Below are 17,821 nucleotides of genomic sequence, written 5' to 3'. Positions count from 1 at the left end.
ATGAGGACAAGGTCGCCTCGTTCCTGGGACTGTGTGGGTTTATAGCATTTTCTAGAGGGCTAGTCTGTCTGCAACAGCTTCAGAGGTACACCTACAGGGAGGAAAAACTGGCGTACCATGGTCTTGGCATGAATTAGCATCCAGTACAGAGGCTTCCTGTGCAAAAGTTATTTTCAGGAAACACTAATTGAGTTAACTTATTTTCTAGTTTTCAGTGTATGTGATCTAGATGTCATTTATCCATCTAAATAGGTGGCACAACCGATGTTTGACCATAGTAGCACCCCAACCGAACCTAAATATAATGTGAAGAGCACCAAATAATTTCATCTGCTGGCTCCCAAACAAAACCCTTAAATAAATGTGGGAGCAAGTGAAAACAAGGGCTGACCTGCACACAGAGTTGATCTTCACTGATCAAGACAGGAAAATTATATTTTTAATTCTAGTAGCTGGGGGAGGGAAAGCATGCATGCAGGAGGACGAGGACGTCCTTGTTGAAATATCATTGCCAGGAATAGTGTTTTGGGCATGAACAGCTAATTAAAGTGTTTATGATTATTCTGCCTCAAGTCTGTAAAGCAACAGGTCCAGCAGGGCAAAAAAAAAAAGCAAAAGTAAAAAATAGTTCTTACATTTTGGAGCTGAGAACTTCCTATCCATAACCTTGCAGCTGCTAAGTATAGACTAGGGTGGGGTACCTCTCATGCAGCCTTCACAAAGCCTAAAGGAATAGAGGTAATCCAAGATAGCTACTGATGTTTCCTTACTCAGTGGAGAAAGACTTCTCTCTGGTGCCTAAAATAAATGGGATGAATTGCATCTTGGAGGTGTCTGTCTTTTCCCACCAGTTTAAGACAAAGTGAGATGAATCCATTCTGCATGGATTCATGGATAAAGGAATGACTGGTTGTGGATCACTGGATTTCTGGGTTATCAGAGAGGCTACAAAAAGAATCAGTCTAAAGCCCAGAGACACCTTGTCATGTAGTCAAAGCTGCTGGGCTTTCTTGGGGAATGACTTTAATGCTGGCAGCTCTGTGCAGAGCAAGCACAGGCTTGCACTAAATGAAGATAATGTAAGTCTGGGAGGCAGGCCCAAAGGTACATATTGTGGTATCCAACATAAGAGGGAGGCTGAAAATATCTAGCTGGTGCATTGGAAAAACATTTATGGCTCACAGATTGTGTGGTCATGAAGTGCCACAGCTATTACAGGAAGAAAAGAACGAGCTGTCCTGTGTGCATGGCTGAAGTACAAGAGCCCTGCTGGGACCAGGAGGAAGTCTGCTGAGTGACTGCAGGTGAGCTGTGGCCTGTCACCCTTTCCACAGCACTCAGCCAGCTCAGCTCCCATGGCAGACAGTGTCTGCCTGCTCCTTCCTGGCTCTGCTGGGCTACAGCAGAAAACTGGAAAAAACAGTTACATAGGAAAGGAAATATCATAAACTACCTTGCTTCCAGTGGACAAACTCATGTAATTGATAAGAAAACCACTTATATATATGTATATATAAGTATATATATGTATGAATATATATATTCTGCTTTAGTGTGCTCATTGCACTGGAAACTACAGTCTCTATCAGTCTATACATTGCCTAGTATACACGATGTAAAGAGCTTAATAAAGCATCTGAAATATAACTCCAGTCAGTTTTCATGAAGAACATATCTTCCTTAAATACTTCAGCCAGGCACTACTACTACTACTACTACTACTACTACCACTAGTAATAATAATAATGAGGAAGGTTCTGAAAACTCATGCAGAACCAAGCTCACTTGTTAGAGTTTGGGAAATTCATCCATTTCTGAATCTTCAACTGCAAAGTGTATTTTGGCTCTTATAGTTGTGTGTCCCTTCTACCCATTTTAAGTTTTTGCCCCAGTCTAAATTGTCCCAGGACCTGACAACGACTTCAGGTGTAAACAGCAAACTCCTTTGTAACCTGTTGAAAAGGTCAGTATCTCAGTCCTAATAAGAAGTGAAGGTTCTCTCTCACTGTTTTTACTAGTTTGTCATCTTTTGAGTTGTGCCCCAGGAACTTCACTTCTATGTACATAAATTTCATGGAAATGCACATCTTGATTCCTTTGTGGATAATGAGGCATTGCCAGTGCTTCTGTCTCATGAAGCTTAAATGGTGCTATTCATTTAAAGCTGTAGAGGTCCTGTTCTGCCTTGGTTATAAAGGTTTTATTTATCCATCTGCTAAGCTGTGGGATAAATGAATCATAATGTTTGCTTGCTTTGGCTCCCAAATGTCCTTCGTCATAAGTGCTGAGGGGGCTAGGCTATGACTGGAAGTAGTTGATACTGTTTGTTTACTTGCAAAAAAGACTCTCAAGTGACTTGTGGCTTTCAAGTTGGAGACACTGCTGAGCAAAGTAATTAAAGGGTGTGATTATATGTACCTTCAGTATGTTACTACCACTATTTTTGCTTTGACCAGGCCTTACCATGGCTGATCTTTTAACTGGTTTGAGAACATTCCAGAGGAGAGTGTGGGCAAGACACGGTGGTTTCTTTGGTCTCACCATTGTTACTCTGCTAGCCTGTGAAAGCTGGAGACTTGGTCCTCCTTCTTATCATTAAACTGTAGAATGATTTGTGTTGGAAGAGACCTCAAAGATCATCTAGTTCCAACCCTCCTGCCATGGGTAGGGACACTTTCCACTAGAAGATTACTCAAAGCCCCATCCAACCTGGCTTTGAACACTTTCAGGGATGGGGCACCCACAGCTTCTCTGGGCCTGTTACAGTGCCTCACAACCCTCACAGAGACAAATTTCTTCCTACTACCTAATCTAACCTTACACTCTCTGTTTAAAGGCACTCTCCCTTGTCCTGTCACTACATGGTCTTGTAAACAGCCCCTCTCCAGCTTTCTTACAGGTCCCCTTCTTGTGAGCAGACAAGACCTATCAGCTCAGAGAAGAAAGAAGTGCCCTTTCTTTGATCACAGTTGATAGGTAGTTTTTCAGATGAATCTAAGCCAGTAAAACGCAGGAAGAAGCATGGTAGAGAAAGAACTCGAGATTCATTTCTCCACCTAGGAGTGGCAGAACTCTATGACTGATTGATTTTTAATAGGAAAGAACATATAAGATGATGATGATTACTACTGTCTCGTTGATGATGATTATTACTACCACCATATTGAGTGGTGCCATTTAGGAAATATGGATTGCATAGGAGAACATAACATGGGTGAGAGAGTGTGGGGGAATGGAGAACTTGTGAGAATAAGCAATATGAGCTTATCTTCTGCCGGGAAGGGCAGTGACAGGCCATGATAACTGCCCATAAGTTCATCCAAACGAAGAGTAAAAAAGTAAGGGCATGTAATTATTTCCACTAATGAAGGAGACTGCATAATAAGACTGGCATAAGAAATGCATAACCAAAATTTAGATACCTCTAGTCACTGCAGCAGTGAGGTCCTGAAAGAGCACCTCAGCAGGAGTAATGGGAGGAAAAGAAATTACTTCAAACCTAGAGCTGGGTACAGCTATGAATAGGATTTGATGTGTGGCAGCAGGGGGTCTTCCTGCAAAGCTGAATCATGTCCTCTGGCTTTGTGTTCTTTACCTCCATTGGAAAAGGCTGGACTGCTGAAGATAAAAAATGCCATCTAAGAGTTTAATTACTGTGTTGTTATTATTATTTCCTTGGTTAAATCTGCCTTGCTCATATTTACAGACCTTACTAGCTTGTAAGGGCTGGAAGATCAAAAGAATTAAGCACAAAACACAATTGCTGGATACATCTTTGTAGACATGTCCAAAAGTTCTAGTCTTTTAAAATCTGCCAGGAGATGCCAGTTGCCTGTGGAAAATAGCCCTTAATGAGAGTGGCTTTAATGGTGTAATGATCCAATCTCTAAACAAAATCATGATGTAAGAGATAATTTAGCTCTTCATATGGCCCAAGAGTCTCTGTTATACACAGAGGAGGAGAAGGAAGTGTTTAAGTGTTACTATGTTGTTTTCCACTCATTCTCTTAAATGTTATTTTCTGTTTGTTTATTTTATTTTACTGTTTAATGGCTGCTTCTGTGGCATTCACTTTTGGCCATGCACTGGGAAACAAGATGGAGCAATGCCACCCCAGTGAGGGTCCCAGGAGCTTCCTGGCTCAGGCCAGCAGATCTCACAGGCTGCAAGCAAGCAGTAGGAGTGATGTCTCTGCTGTGAATGTCAGGTCACTGGAGGCAGGGAGAAAAGAGTGCAGTAATGATACATGGCAGTGGCATTCAACTTCCATGCCTGGAAGAGTGCTTTAGAACACAGAAACCAGCTGTCAAACCATGGCTGCTGGAGGCTTGACAGAGATATTGTATAGTTTATGGGATTACATGTCAGGATTTTTGCCTGCTCCTGCACAATGTTTTTTTAAAACCTTCATTATAAAGGCAGAGTATTGATTTACCCAAATGCAGTCTCCTAATCTCTCTTAAATCAGTAACTCAAGTTTTTCATTGTCTACCCAGTATGGGACACAGTGATTATGCAAAGGCAGTCTGAGACTGTATATATGCCAGTCACTAACGTTTTCTTTTAGATTTAGTGCTTGTGATATTTAGCATTTGCTTTAATTCTGGTTTTTTTGATTAAGAAAACTAATTAAATCCTCCTTTTACAATGACATTTTAAAAGTGGATCATGACTTAAATCTTATTATTCTCGAAAACAAATTATTATGATGCAATACTTTGAGGAGGTCTGAGCATGCCACAGCTTGTTTGCACAAGCAGAAGTTAATTTTCAGAGAATATCCTTGTTCCTAGATTTCTCTAGGTTCAGTTTCAGCATTTCCTTTTTTTCCCATCTCTTTCATTTGTTATGTTTGTAGTATATATTTGAGCAAAGTAGGTGCAAGAGGGCCAACTGTACAATGAAACCCCTCAGGATGGTGGGGTGGGAGGGAGAGGAAAGAGACAACTCTCGGTGCAGCTCACCTGTGAGCAGTAGTCCTTCTGCTTCCTCCCTTCTTCAGAGCACCTTGCCTGCCCTCCAGACCCTGTCTCAGTTATACCAGTGGCACATCTCTACCTCTGTGGCACTGTACTCAATTTCAGGCTATTTTCTTTGGCCAGCAAAGTCCCAGGTGATGTCCAGCTGAGTGCATCAGGCCTGGTTGTTGTTCCTGTGTGAGTGTTTAGGTGCAGCTGCTTCGAGTTTAGTTCCTGGCGTGTTTTCCTTGGAGCTGGACCAGTTCAGATTAGCTCATGAGAAGGGAGCCTTTGGCTCCTTGCTATATATGTAACGTAAAACTGGACATATAATTTTTTTTTGACACCAACAGAAATATGTCACCAGCCCATGGATGCTCGTGGTCTTATGCTGTCATTCGGCCTTTCCATGTGAGCTGAGTAAAGTTCTAATATATAAGCTCAGAGTTCAAAAAGTATTTGTATATTACAATAAAATAATGTGAGCCAAGGCATTTGTAATGGGTTATTTTAAGTGCAGACATTTATAAAAATGTATTTTCAATCTCCTACATTTCTCATGTCATGAAAACATTGTAGGAGTGATGACTATGAATTCATGTAAGACAGCGAAATTTAGATCATGAAAATAAATGCTAGACTCCTAATGACACCCAGTAGGTTGGTAAGTAGTGACTAATATGGCTGCAGCTTTTTTCATTTGGTCTGAGCTTGTGCTTTTAGGACATCGAGTTAAGGTGTGTATATTTTGTTTGAAGAAAGGGGCAAATTTGAAGTTAGCACAATTAATTTTTGTTGCGTGTGATTTGTTTGCTCACCTGTTGACCTCTTGCGTTCAAAAGTCATTGACTTTGCCTACATTTTTATTTATGGACATAGCAAAATTAGACTAAACCTAACAGAAGAGCTTGGATATTTTAGTTTGGCATGCCTTAGCCTGAGGGACATATGCATCACTCTGAAGTATTATAGACTTTTGCAACTTATTATTAAATAGCTTAAAACATTCTTGAAAATAAAATTATGATGAACTTATTTGTTGCTCTCTCACAAGCTCCAGAGAGCATTTCAGAGCACCACAAAAGCTTGGGTCTCCTGTATCCACTGCCTGGAACTTGTGGCTCTCCATGGTTTAAAGGCAGGGTCTCAAATGCTGTTTTTCAAAGCTATGTTTGCTCTATGGGCTCTGTGCTCCTATACCTCAGAGTGAATACGCACACAAACAGGATGGAAGGAGAGAAACAAGGTGTCAAACAGTTCTCCTAATTTTGATGAAACCTAGATGAAATTTATGAAGATTTTTTGTGTTTTGAGTTTTTTGTCAACAGGATGACTCTGATTAGTACTACTGCAGAAGAAGAAAGAAAAACCCCTTAAGAAAGCTTTCTAAAGGTATTCTAAACTATTGCTTATCTGCAATGTCTTTGAGTTTATCAGGGACATTAACAACCATGAATAACTCAGTAATACCTGCAGCTAATCTTGTTTTTCCAGTAAATTCAAAGATTCTTTGCTGTAACATTTGCAATAAATAATTTAATTTTCCATCTGTTTGCCAAAGGATGGACTAATCACCCAAGTATGGTTTAAGTGACTTCTTGTCATTCCACAGGAGCTTTGTGGCAGAGCTAAGGATGAAATCTTATTCTCAAAGGAAATGTTCACATCCTTAAAAAAAAATCCTTCTCTTTTACTCCAAACCCTGCTTCATCCTTACTAGCTTCCAGCTTTTACAGTGAATAAGAACGGAATCCTCCCATGAACAACCTCCTGTGTGGTACAGGCCTGATTATTTTCCATGGTTTGGGGCATCCTTTGCTCTCCAAGGTGGAAAAAAACCCACAAAGTATCTTGTATGTCAAAGGGATGGAGGATGTGAGTTAGAGAAATAGTACTGTAGTGAATGACATGTTTGTTGTGAGTGGACACAGAAAAATACTGCTATTCAAAACCAGGGATTATGATGTTATTTCTACTGTTTGTCTCTTGAGTGACTACTTCTTCCACTGATCCTGACCCTTCAACCACTTGCCTTGGTCCATTTCTGACTGCATTGAGTCTCAGCCTCCATCCTGATATTCTTTGCATCTCTCCTTCCTGTCTTTGGGCACACTGTCTTTTGCAATTTGGCAATGAGAAGACAGACTGTGAAATTGTGTCATATGTTCTTACTCAGTAACTCTGTACTGCTTTCCTGGCTCCAGTTGTAAAGGAAAGCTTTTCCACAAACATCTGCCAGCTGATGACTGCTTAAACTGAAAATTAGCTCCTTGGTTCCCATAGAGAAGTACTTTTCCTTTCATGTCTGAGAACAAACCTACACTTTTTCTGGAAAGACATAAGCTAATGCTGAAGGCCATTGGGCTCTTGACCCATTTCTTTTTCAGAAACCATTAAGCACTTTGCATCTTAACTTGCATCCTTCCACACAGTGCATACAGCATGTCTCTGCACATACAGTGGAGAGATTGTGTTTTGCTTTGAAATATGTTTTCTCATGCACCTCTCAAGACAGAGATCATCTGCCCTTCTCCTTTCTGACTTGAACTAGGCCAACCAGACCTATGGACTGCAGCACCATAATTTTCTTTAAATGCGAACATTGTCTCCCTGATCTTGCAGCATGTCTAAATTCTGCACATCCTGCGCCTTGGTCTATAGATCTAAGACAATGACAATAACTCCACCTCCTAATTTCTAGCATTTCTAACCCTCTAAGTCTAATTCAGTGTGCACTGAAAATTTCCAAAGTATCTACAGTTGGATGCTGATAAGTGCACAGAAGCACTTGTTACAGAAAGATGTGCTGTTAAATCTGTGCCAATTGTCTGCTGACTTCTACAGAGACACATCTGGCACTGAGGTCAGCCTGAAAATCTGGGCTTTGACACAGATACAGGTCCCCTGGGAAAGGGTAAGACCAGACCTAAGATGTAATTTTAGAGTGAGAAAGCTGAAGTTCTGTCCCAGAAAAGTGGTGCAGTGTGCCAGGCTGCTGCTGCCTGAAACAGCCAGGGAAAAGGACAGGGTGTGTGTCTGCTCCAGTGACTGGCACAGTTTGCTGCTTTTGATAAATGGCAATTGTAGGAGACAGGTTCATCCCAGCAAGCAGGGAGGGCAGCTCCCCAGCCTTGCCTGTCTCATTTTCCCCTGGCCCATTTTTGTCTATTTCCTGGAATGCACTGGGGCAGAGAGGCTCTGCCTCTCTGGAAGTGGGAGGATTTGGGAAGGATGAAGAAGGGTTAGCCCTTCCTTCTTATGTCTCCTTCTGCAGTCCTTCACATGAAGAAATAAACTAGTTGCACCTTGTTCTGTCTGCTAGCGTTTTGTGTTTTATTAATTCAGAGACCTATTTATAACAGCCTAGCCATGGCTGTTGATCCACTTGGATTGTTGATCCAATTCCTTTTGTATTTGAAACTCTTTAGAGAGCACCTTATGCAAATCTGTTGGACCTCGCTTACCATAAGAACTTCCTTTGCACTGAGACTGATGGTTTTGGCAGTTCTGACTGCAGCTGCTGGCTCAACCATGTTCCTTTTTATTCCATAGCAAAGCCTCAGCTTTCCTTCCAAGTGGGTAGTAGGCTAATTGCATTCTTTTGGACCAAAGATTTTTCTGCTCTCATGCAACTTGCGGTACAGATTTACTTACGTTATTTCTGATGCTAATAATACCATTAGAGAAAATGGAAGAAATGTGAGAAATACTTTGTGTTAGCTAATTTCCTGCTCACAGGTTGTGTCAGAGAGATAAATATGTTCCACATGAGAAAAGTCTTTCAACATAAGCATAAAAAAGTCTGTAGTAGTTAATATCCCCTTTAAATAAAAGATTTGATGTTCCATTACTTCAAATAAAATATATTTTCTCTGAATTTATTGTAACATATATATATTTATGCATGCTATAAATCCACAACAAATATTCTGAGGTTTCTTATAATCCTTTATGTTATTTCTTTTTCACAATATAGTGTGAGATATTTTATTGCAATCTGGCCAGTTAATATCATAAGCATGCTGATTTATAAGGGTATGGGAGAGGCACATGGCTCTCTCAGAGGTTTTTGGCTGAATAGTTTGATTGTATATGATTCTTCTGAAGTCCAGAAAAAGATGGTAGACAGACTACTTTGATGCTTTCAGGTAAAAAATGGTATATAATCAGTCTCGTGGTCAAAGCAGAGTTAAGGATTTGCCAGAACTGGAGACCTGAACTATTCAAATATCTGTTGGGAAAGAAAGAGAGGAGGACATGGGTGATTCAGCAAGTTCTGGGAATGTGTTAGTGGCAACTTCTTTTTGCAGAGGCAAAGGAAGTTAATAGATAAGTGACAGTAATTGTATCTCTTTGAAGTTAAATTCAGACAGAAGTCACATAGTAATGTGAATTATAGGCGACTACAAAACAATACTGTTCCAAATAAAGGAAGGAAGTGCTGAATCAAATTAAAGCAGAGATGTAGGAGGATATCTTTAGAAGGCATTTCAAAGATTATCTATGGAACAAGAAAACAAGTAGGAGACAAAAAGCTGATTAAAAAGAAGGTGCATTTGCTAAGAGCAAAACATCCCTTTTCAGCTCTGTTTCCTCTTTTGCAGGATAACAGCTTAAAGAGGAGGCAGTGGTTGATTATCTCAGATTTAGTAAGGGTTTTGAGGAATGCCATAAGTAAGCTTGGAAAACATGATGGAGATGATGGGAATGTAAAGGCTGATGCTCAGAGAGCAAATTCTGCTCATGGAGGAGTCAAAAATGGAGTTCTGTGAAATGAGGGATATTTCAAGGCAATGTTGCAAATTTAGTTCCTGTAAATGGCTTGACTTTTCCAAATCCAGTAATTTAGGTTAACAATGTATGTGATGGACTAAGGAATAGATTAATAAATTTATACTTCAAATTGTATTAGAAAGGGTGGAAGCACTGGAGACAAACCACAAAGGTCAGAGTAGGTTTGGTATGTTGGGGTGATGGTATGTGACTATAAATCCAAGAAAGAAAATATCAGGAAAAAAAATTAGTGTCGATTAGGGAACTGATTAGGCAATAGCAGCTCTGCCAGGCATATGGAAAACAAAATCACCCAGAAATGGAGTTGGCAAATAATGCAAAGCAGTTGCAACTAAGACAATTTGCATTGCATATAGTAACAGGGTTCTTGTTCATATAACATGAGAGGTACTTATTCAACTGTATCCTTATTGGGAAGACTTTATCTGGCACTGAAAATTCATTGGGTTTCAAAATCACATTTTGAGAAAGATGCACATAAATTGGAGACAATACAGAATAGATATCCAGGAAGAAAATTTTTGGAAAATATGATTTATTTGGAACAAATTTAAACAACTGAGTTTGTTTATATAAGAAAATACTAAGGGACTATTGCTTAAATGATAGCAGACTTCCAATATGGCAAGAAGGTAGCAAACAATAATTTTCTGTGTTAACTGGATTAAGACAAGGAGTAATCTCTTCAGTTTTGCATGGGAAAATAAATATTTATATTCTGTATTAGGGAAACTCTACAGCAAGTTTTTCTAGTTTAAGGGCAGAAGCAGACTATGATGGGGGGGATTGTGCACTGTTTTGGCTGGGGTGGAGTTAATTTTCTTCACAGTAGCTAGTATGGGGCTGTGCTTTGGATTTGTGAGCACAACAGTGCTGTGAATACAGGGATGTTTTAGCTATTGCTTATGCAGCATCAAGGCCTTTTCTGCCCCTCATCACACCCTAAGAGGGGAGAGACTGGAGATACATAAGGAGATGGGAGCCAGGATAGCTGGTCCCTGCTGTCTAGAGAGATATCCCATGCTGTCCAGAGAGATAACCACATGGCATCATACTCAACATATAACAGCTGGTGAAAAAAGAAGGAAGTGGTGGACTTCCTTCTTGTTTGTTGGGATGATGGCATTTGTCTTCCCAAATCACCACTACCTGTGAAGTAGCCTGGTTTTCCTGCAGATTGCTGGACACCTCTCTGCCAGTGGGGGTGGAGAATGAATTTCTTGTTCTGCTTTGCTAGCTTTACCTGTTTAACTGTCTTAACCTCAGCCCACAGGTTTTCTCACTTTGACTCTTGGAGTTTTCTTCTGCATCCCAATGGGCCTGGGGAAGTAAGTGAGTGGCTGTGTGGGGCTGAGTTGCCAGGTGGTATTTAAACCCTGACAAGGGCACTAAGAATTCTCTATGAGTATGTTAAATCCATCTGAATATTATGATCTAGCAGATGTACTTGATGACAAAAGCACAGATTAGATGCCCTTGTGACATCTTTCAAGCTACATCCCAGCTTTTACCTTCAAGGTCCTGCAAGGGTTTATGGAGTCACTCCCCCTTCATGCAAACAGAAATGTACACATGCATTAGTTTAACGTGTCAGGTTAGGCACTGAACTCTGTAGTTCAAACAGCTTTATCAGAGTCTTATGGACTACTTCAGAGTCAACCTTTTCTTTGTGTGCACTGAAGCAGAGAAAACTTTGGGTTTTTTTTCCCCCTCAGTAATCCATCAGACCTTTTCCTGGAGCAGGCTGGAAAAATTCCTTAATCAGAAAAATTTAAGTGAGCAAAAACCAGACTCAATCTGCAAGTGAGAGCTGAGTCCCTTCCAGTAGACCAAATTTTCCCTTTGCTTCTCTTGAGGAAGAGATGTAGTTTAACCTCTTGACAGAAATACCAGGTCTGCTTTTTGTTCTCTGAGGTTGAGCTTCATTATTGAATGTTTGAGCTCAGTATGCCATAAAATCTGAGAGGTTTTCTCTGGAAGCCTTAAGTGACATTTACAAATACCAGGATGCAAAATTCACCTTAACACCTCTTCCTCATGCTGCCTTTCTAAGTCTGTGGTCTGTGGACACAAATACACATTTTGCATAAACATACATTTCAATTTTAGCTCAGATCCACAGATCAAATAACAATATAGCTCTATAACGAACTTTGTGATTTTGCATTTCCAAAAGAACCTAAGGACCTTTATTCAGCATTTTCTTACTTTCTTTCTAAGCTTCTGACCTACGTTATTTGTTTTAACCAGGCAAACACTGCAGTTTCTTTACTTCACTGTTTGATTTCTGGGTGATTTACAAGCAGCTACTTTGGCTGCAGGAATTTGGACGTCAGCAGCTGGTTAACAAACAGGTTGAGTTATTCACATTGACACCCACATTGATCATGCAGCCTGTGAAAGTTGCTCAAGGCTTTTCTATTGAATCAGGGTTCTGATTGTCCTCTGGTAGTTTTGTAACCAGTCTCAAATAAGCACATTTGCATTTTCAGTCGCAGGTACTGTAAACCACTGATACCCCTTGGAAGAAATTAAAAAGGAAATAAAAATATCTTCCAAAAAGTAGATCTGAAGTTTATAGTTCAGAAATAAAAGGTCATAGCCCCTGTGCAGCTTTCTAATGGTTATTCACCATAAAAATATAATTGCTAGTCAGATCATTGCCAAATAAAATTAATTGTAAAGCAAATTCCTTTAACAAAATTATTCCCCTCACTCTTTTTTCTTCCACATTTGGTTGGTTTATGGGATTTTCACATGTTAAAGTTGAAGATCAGGTGGAATCAACTCAAGTTATATTCTAGGGATAAAATCAATTATAATATGATAAGGAAGAAGATCTTTTCCTTGCCTTGCCCGCACACGTCCAGGAGGGTCAAGTGATGGAGGTTGGCCTGTGGTTTTAAAGCTGGAGATGGTACAAACCATGAGCTCCTGCCTGCATGTGGCAATTGGCCCATTGGATTGGGAGGCTGCAAGAAGCCTCTGCAAGGCTGCAAGGAGATGGACCCTCCACAAAGAGCAAAACCTGCTCCCATTCCACACACATTTTATCTGCACATCCTTGCTGAACATATCATAACTGTGCCAGCTTGGTACGTGGCTTGGCGCCCAGCCAAAGTTGGCAACCATCCATGTTGTGTTACTCTGGGCTGAAATTCCTGTAAGGATTAGTCAAAGGCTGGGTGAAATTTGCAGTTATTGGCAAGTGTGTTGTGATGATGTCCTCACCAGCAGCCATGGAAAAAACAAGGTCTGAGAGCACAGAGCAGCTTTTAATTCAGCAATGCAGATGGCAGCGAAGTGCTGGGGAAGATCCTACAGCTTTCATCAAGTTTTTTCTTTGAAAAATAGAACTCTCTGAACTCAGAGAGATTGTTCAGTAATAATTTGGCTAAAAACTAAGTGTTAGGCCTGAGATTAATTGGCTCTTTCTTCATTTGGTACAGCTTGCCTGTATTCCTAATTACACACAGCTGTCCTTTCAGTTCATACCTAGTCTGCCAGTTGCTGGTGACCAAAATGTGCCTATCATTCAAGCACATATCCTTTCCCAGCACATCTCAGAAGTGGGATGCTGCTCACATCTTGGGATGCTGCTTTGAAGAAGCTGCATGATTTTTGGAGGTGCTGAGACAAGGACATACCGCCCTGACAGCTTTGGTAGTACTATCTAATTAAGTACTTGTGAGAGCAAACTGTGCTAGATGTGGTCAGGCAGGCAGAACAAAACCAGCCCTGTGCAAAAGCAAAAGAGAAGTTAATGTCCATATGCTTAGTTCTATGATTTAGGTTAAGATAATGCTGGAAGGAGCAAGGAGCTGACTCAGTGATCCTTATGGTTTCCTGCCAACTTGAGACAGTCTATGATTCTGAAAGTTTAGATTCAAAGCTGTGATTCTGGAAAGAGGCAATGCCTGGAGAAAAGGCAGACAGGTTGGCAGCAGCGTGATCAGAGTATAGGTACTCATATTTGTTTGATTAACACTTAACATTTTTTTTTCTTAGTACTGTCCTAGCTTCATTGCTGCTCCTTTTCCGATTAAGGGCTCAGTGGGCATATGAGCTCAGCAGATAACTTAAACCCAAAAGTGAAATGGCCTTATAAAAGTTAGTTCAGGAAAAACATTCAGTGTAAGGAGTGAGAGGTGCAGCTTCCTGAAAATTAGTGGAAACATTTTTAGCAGAAACCGTGCACACATTTCCTGCTGAGACTGAGATTCCCAAGGGCAGTTGTGGATTGTTATTGTGGGCTGCAGTTTGCACGAAATACAATGCATCAGTAATTTCAGTCAAGCAGTCTAGTCTGGTAGTTACTCATTATTTCTGCTATATTAGTATCCCAAGCAGAATCAGGGCTGTCTTCGGTACTTCATATTCTGTACTTCCAAATATGAAGAAAAAGAGAAACTGATTTGCCTTTATACGCATATGCATATATCTGTGTATCTTCAAACTTATTTAAAACTCCATTTTTTCCCTCCAATTTTCCATTGACATCACCCTGTAAGTAACCAGCCCTCTCCAATAAGTTTAGTCAGAAGCAGATCAGGTCTGTAAGCAGAAGCTGCATGAAAGACATGCATGCTTCACTGTGATACATAGCACTTTCCTGTGCAAAAAGATGTGCAATGAGACTGGCTTTCAAAAGTGAAGTGAAAAACCAAGTTACACTTTGGGGGATGGGGGGTGGGGGGGGGGGGGTGGAGATTTTCCTTAAAAGCATTTGGTTGTGACATGTGACAGCTCTTCCTTTAAATGACTGTTTAAGAGAGATGAGAGCCTTGCAGATGCCTTTTCCAGTTAATCCATTTGCCCAAAACTCTTGCACAAAGGGCTCAGAACAAATAGGACTCATACTGGAAACAGCATGCTGATGCAGTTCTTGCATAGTAGGGGTTTAAAGGTTTGTTTCAATAATTAGCACACACAGTTGGCTACCAGAGAGTACAGCTTGCTCCCAGTCACTGTCATGACACAGGAGTAGATGCTGCAGTGAACCTGAATGGAGCATGGAGTTTAAAGGGATGAGTGATACTTGAGGCATACAGTGGGGTACAATCCTCTTCCCACTCAGATTAAGGGCAGGGCTTCCACAAACTTCAAAGCTCCTGTCCTGCATGCACAGTGAGAATTGCCCTGTTGGCACATTTTGAGTATGAGTGAGATATGTGACAATATGATTGCAGAAAAGCAAGATTTCACTTGACTTGTACTCCTATAAACGTGGGCTTGGAAGCTTCCCACTTTTCCTTACCAGTCCTTGAAATATTTAAGTTCCTACTACATGAAGACTGAAGCTAAGCAAGAGAATAAAAGCTTTTTGCCTTGAGGGGATGTGATTACTGCTCCAGGCAGGCTTTACTTGCCATAACATGGGCTTTTGTACTGCCAGCCAGAGCTTTGGTTTTGTTGTGGCTCATTTAAGGTCCCAGTAATACAAATAACATTGGAAGAAGTGGTTTTATCTTTTGTATGTCACTGTCAAATGAAATAAATTATAAAAACACAGAGGAGGCTTTTTGGTTTTAACATGCTCTGCAAAAGACAGAAGCAGCTGGTCTCAGTGCTTAAGCAGTTAGGATACTTTTTGGCTGTGTAATGCAATGAGTAAATTGATATAGTTGGGCTCAAATTAAAGTTGTTCTGACTGAAAGTGATTTAAAAGTAAAAAAGAAACAGGAATTTACTTAATCAGACAACCCCATAAAACAAGATAGAAAGTTTTCCTTCACTGAGAACAGAGTTTTCTTGATTAAAACTTCAGTTACTGGAAAATACTGATTTATTAAAACCTAAACTTATCTTAAAAATTAATTAATTTTGGCCAAAGTAATTTCTGTGAAGAATTTTTTTTTCTGGGAAATGAGAGAGCCAGGCTGAATTCTTTGTCCCAAAGTGAGTGAAGCATGAGATTGAATCTTTCTCACCCTTGCAATTTTGGCTTTTCTTCAGGACTAGGATGTTATTTAGGTTTCTGGTGAAAAACTTAGAAAGAATTGTCTTCAAACCAATGTGTGAAGAAAAAAAATATCCATTGCTTCGATCTCTTCACCAAAAGGATTTTTTGGTTTCCTCATAAATCCTTTAGATTTTGGAGTGAGATTCCACAGGCTTTTTGAACTAATTTACATAATAGTCTGGTAGTTACACTTCCCATTCATGTCCAAATTCAAGATACTATTGGAGCATGTGTCTTGCCACAGATCTTTTTGGATTTCCTCTCAATCTGTACTGATAAGACAAGAAGAAAGAACAATATTTTCACAACTCACTTGGCCTCCTCATCATAGACTGCAATATTTTGATCATCACTGGCACAGACCAGGAACAGCTTCAGAGTGGCACTGTGAGAAACTGGAGCTTTTATAACATCAAACCCAGCTCTTTTATATGAGTCAGCTGCAGGACAAATGCAATTCACGTGAGAAAGCATCAATCCTTCTCCCCTCTCCTCCTTCTCCTCCTTCCCTCTCCTCCTTCTTCTTCTTCTCCTTTTCCTTCTCCTCCTTCTCCTTTCTCCTTCTCCTTCTTCTCCATCTACAAGGGAGAGAAGGGAGCAATATCTGCTTTCTCACTCACTGTTGATAGGGGTATTTTAGTCTGAAATTTTATTTGAGGGCTATTAGGAAAAGGTGGTATTTCATACTGCCTTATGCAGATTCAAGTCACTGATGCTGCTGACCTTAGGAGGAGAGATCTCAGAGGGATCCTACTGACCTCTGTGCTGGTACTTGAAGTTTCTTTTTCTCAAAAAGGCAAGGTGACAGACTTTGCATGTATTCCAGAATTACTTGGGCAACTCAAATACATTAAAACATACTGTAAGGACTGTGAAAGGGTCTTATTAAATCTTCTTGCAGAACCATCTGATAAAATGAGAGGTTTAAATTTAGTGTAGAAAAATAGAAATCCTGTGGAAAACCAGTATTAGCTGTACTGGAAAGAGTAAGCACTGTCCAAACAGCTGGCTCTTCATTAGCTATGTTCTCACGTGGATATCACTGTGACTAGTTCTCTGAAAGCAACAGTTCAGTGATGAGCAGCAGTCTGTCAGATGGGCTCTCTGGTGTTGTTAGGAAAGGAATGGAGAATGGATCCAGGACTCAGTGTAGGTTCAGGTACATAGAACAAGTGGCTGCACCAAAGCAAGCACACCAGTGCCTTGGGAAAAGCATAGAATCCTAGTCCTCCAAATGCTAACAAAATACAGCAGAGAGGAGGGTGTCACAGATGATTGGTGGTGTGGGATGGCTTTGCCAGAAGGCTCTTCAGCTGGGAAACGCAAAGAGGATCCTCTGAGTCACAAATGGTGATGGAGAAAGTGAGCAAGAGAAGAGGTGTTCATGCTTTCTCACATAATCAGAGTGAAGGCTGCCCGGCTGTTACAGAGGGGCAGATGAAGAAAAAGCAGCAGTGTTCCTTTTTAATCATAGTGTGTGTCTAGTGTTGAATGATTAATGTGCAAGTCATTTCCATGGGATGTGAGGGCAAGAAAGATAAGAAGTTTAAATAGAGACTAGAGAGAGCTATGAAGGGAAAGTTAATTTGTAGCTACTAAACAGGGACATGACCTTTTGCTGATGGGATGCCTGAAATTTTATTACTGGAAAACAGGAGAGTATAGCAAACACAGACAAAACTCTCATTAGCCTTGCTCAACTGCTGTTTTTACAAGTACCTGCAGCTGGCCATAGTGTGAGACAAGAGATTGTTTCAGGGGTTATATGGCCTCCAAATTTGGCCTTATATGTCTGTTCTTCTGCCACATTGCCTCTGACAAGTGGCAAATTTGAAATGCTTTTATTTTGCGAGCCCACAAGTTACTATGTTGACCAAATGTAGGGACTGTATTTTCTTTTCCAGTGGCTTCTGGAAAATTAAAACTATTTTTAATATAAACTGATGCAGCATCAGCATGAGATCAGATAATGCTCTATTTGTACATATGAACAATAAGAAAAGTGGGAAGGCAGTGCAGTGGAGGTGAATATGAAAAGGTTTCAAATGGACATGAATTATTAATGACATAAGTCTGTGCTTAAACCAGGCTCGAACTGAGTTATTTA

Source organism: Camarhynchus parvulus, chromosome 1 (genome assembly GCF_901933205.1).
Source record: "Camarhynchus parvulus chromosome 1, STF_HiC, whole genome shotgun sequence".
Taxonomy (NCBI): domain Eukaryota; kingdom Metazoa; phylum Chordata; class Aves; order Passeriformes; family Thraupidae; genus Camarhynchus; species Camarhynchus parvulus.
This window is presented reverse-complemented; position numbering follows the sequence as displayed.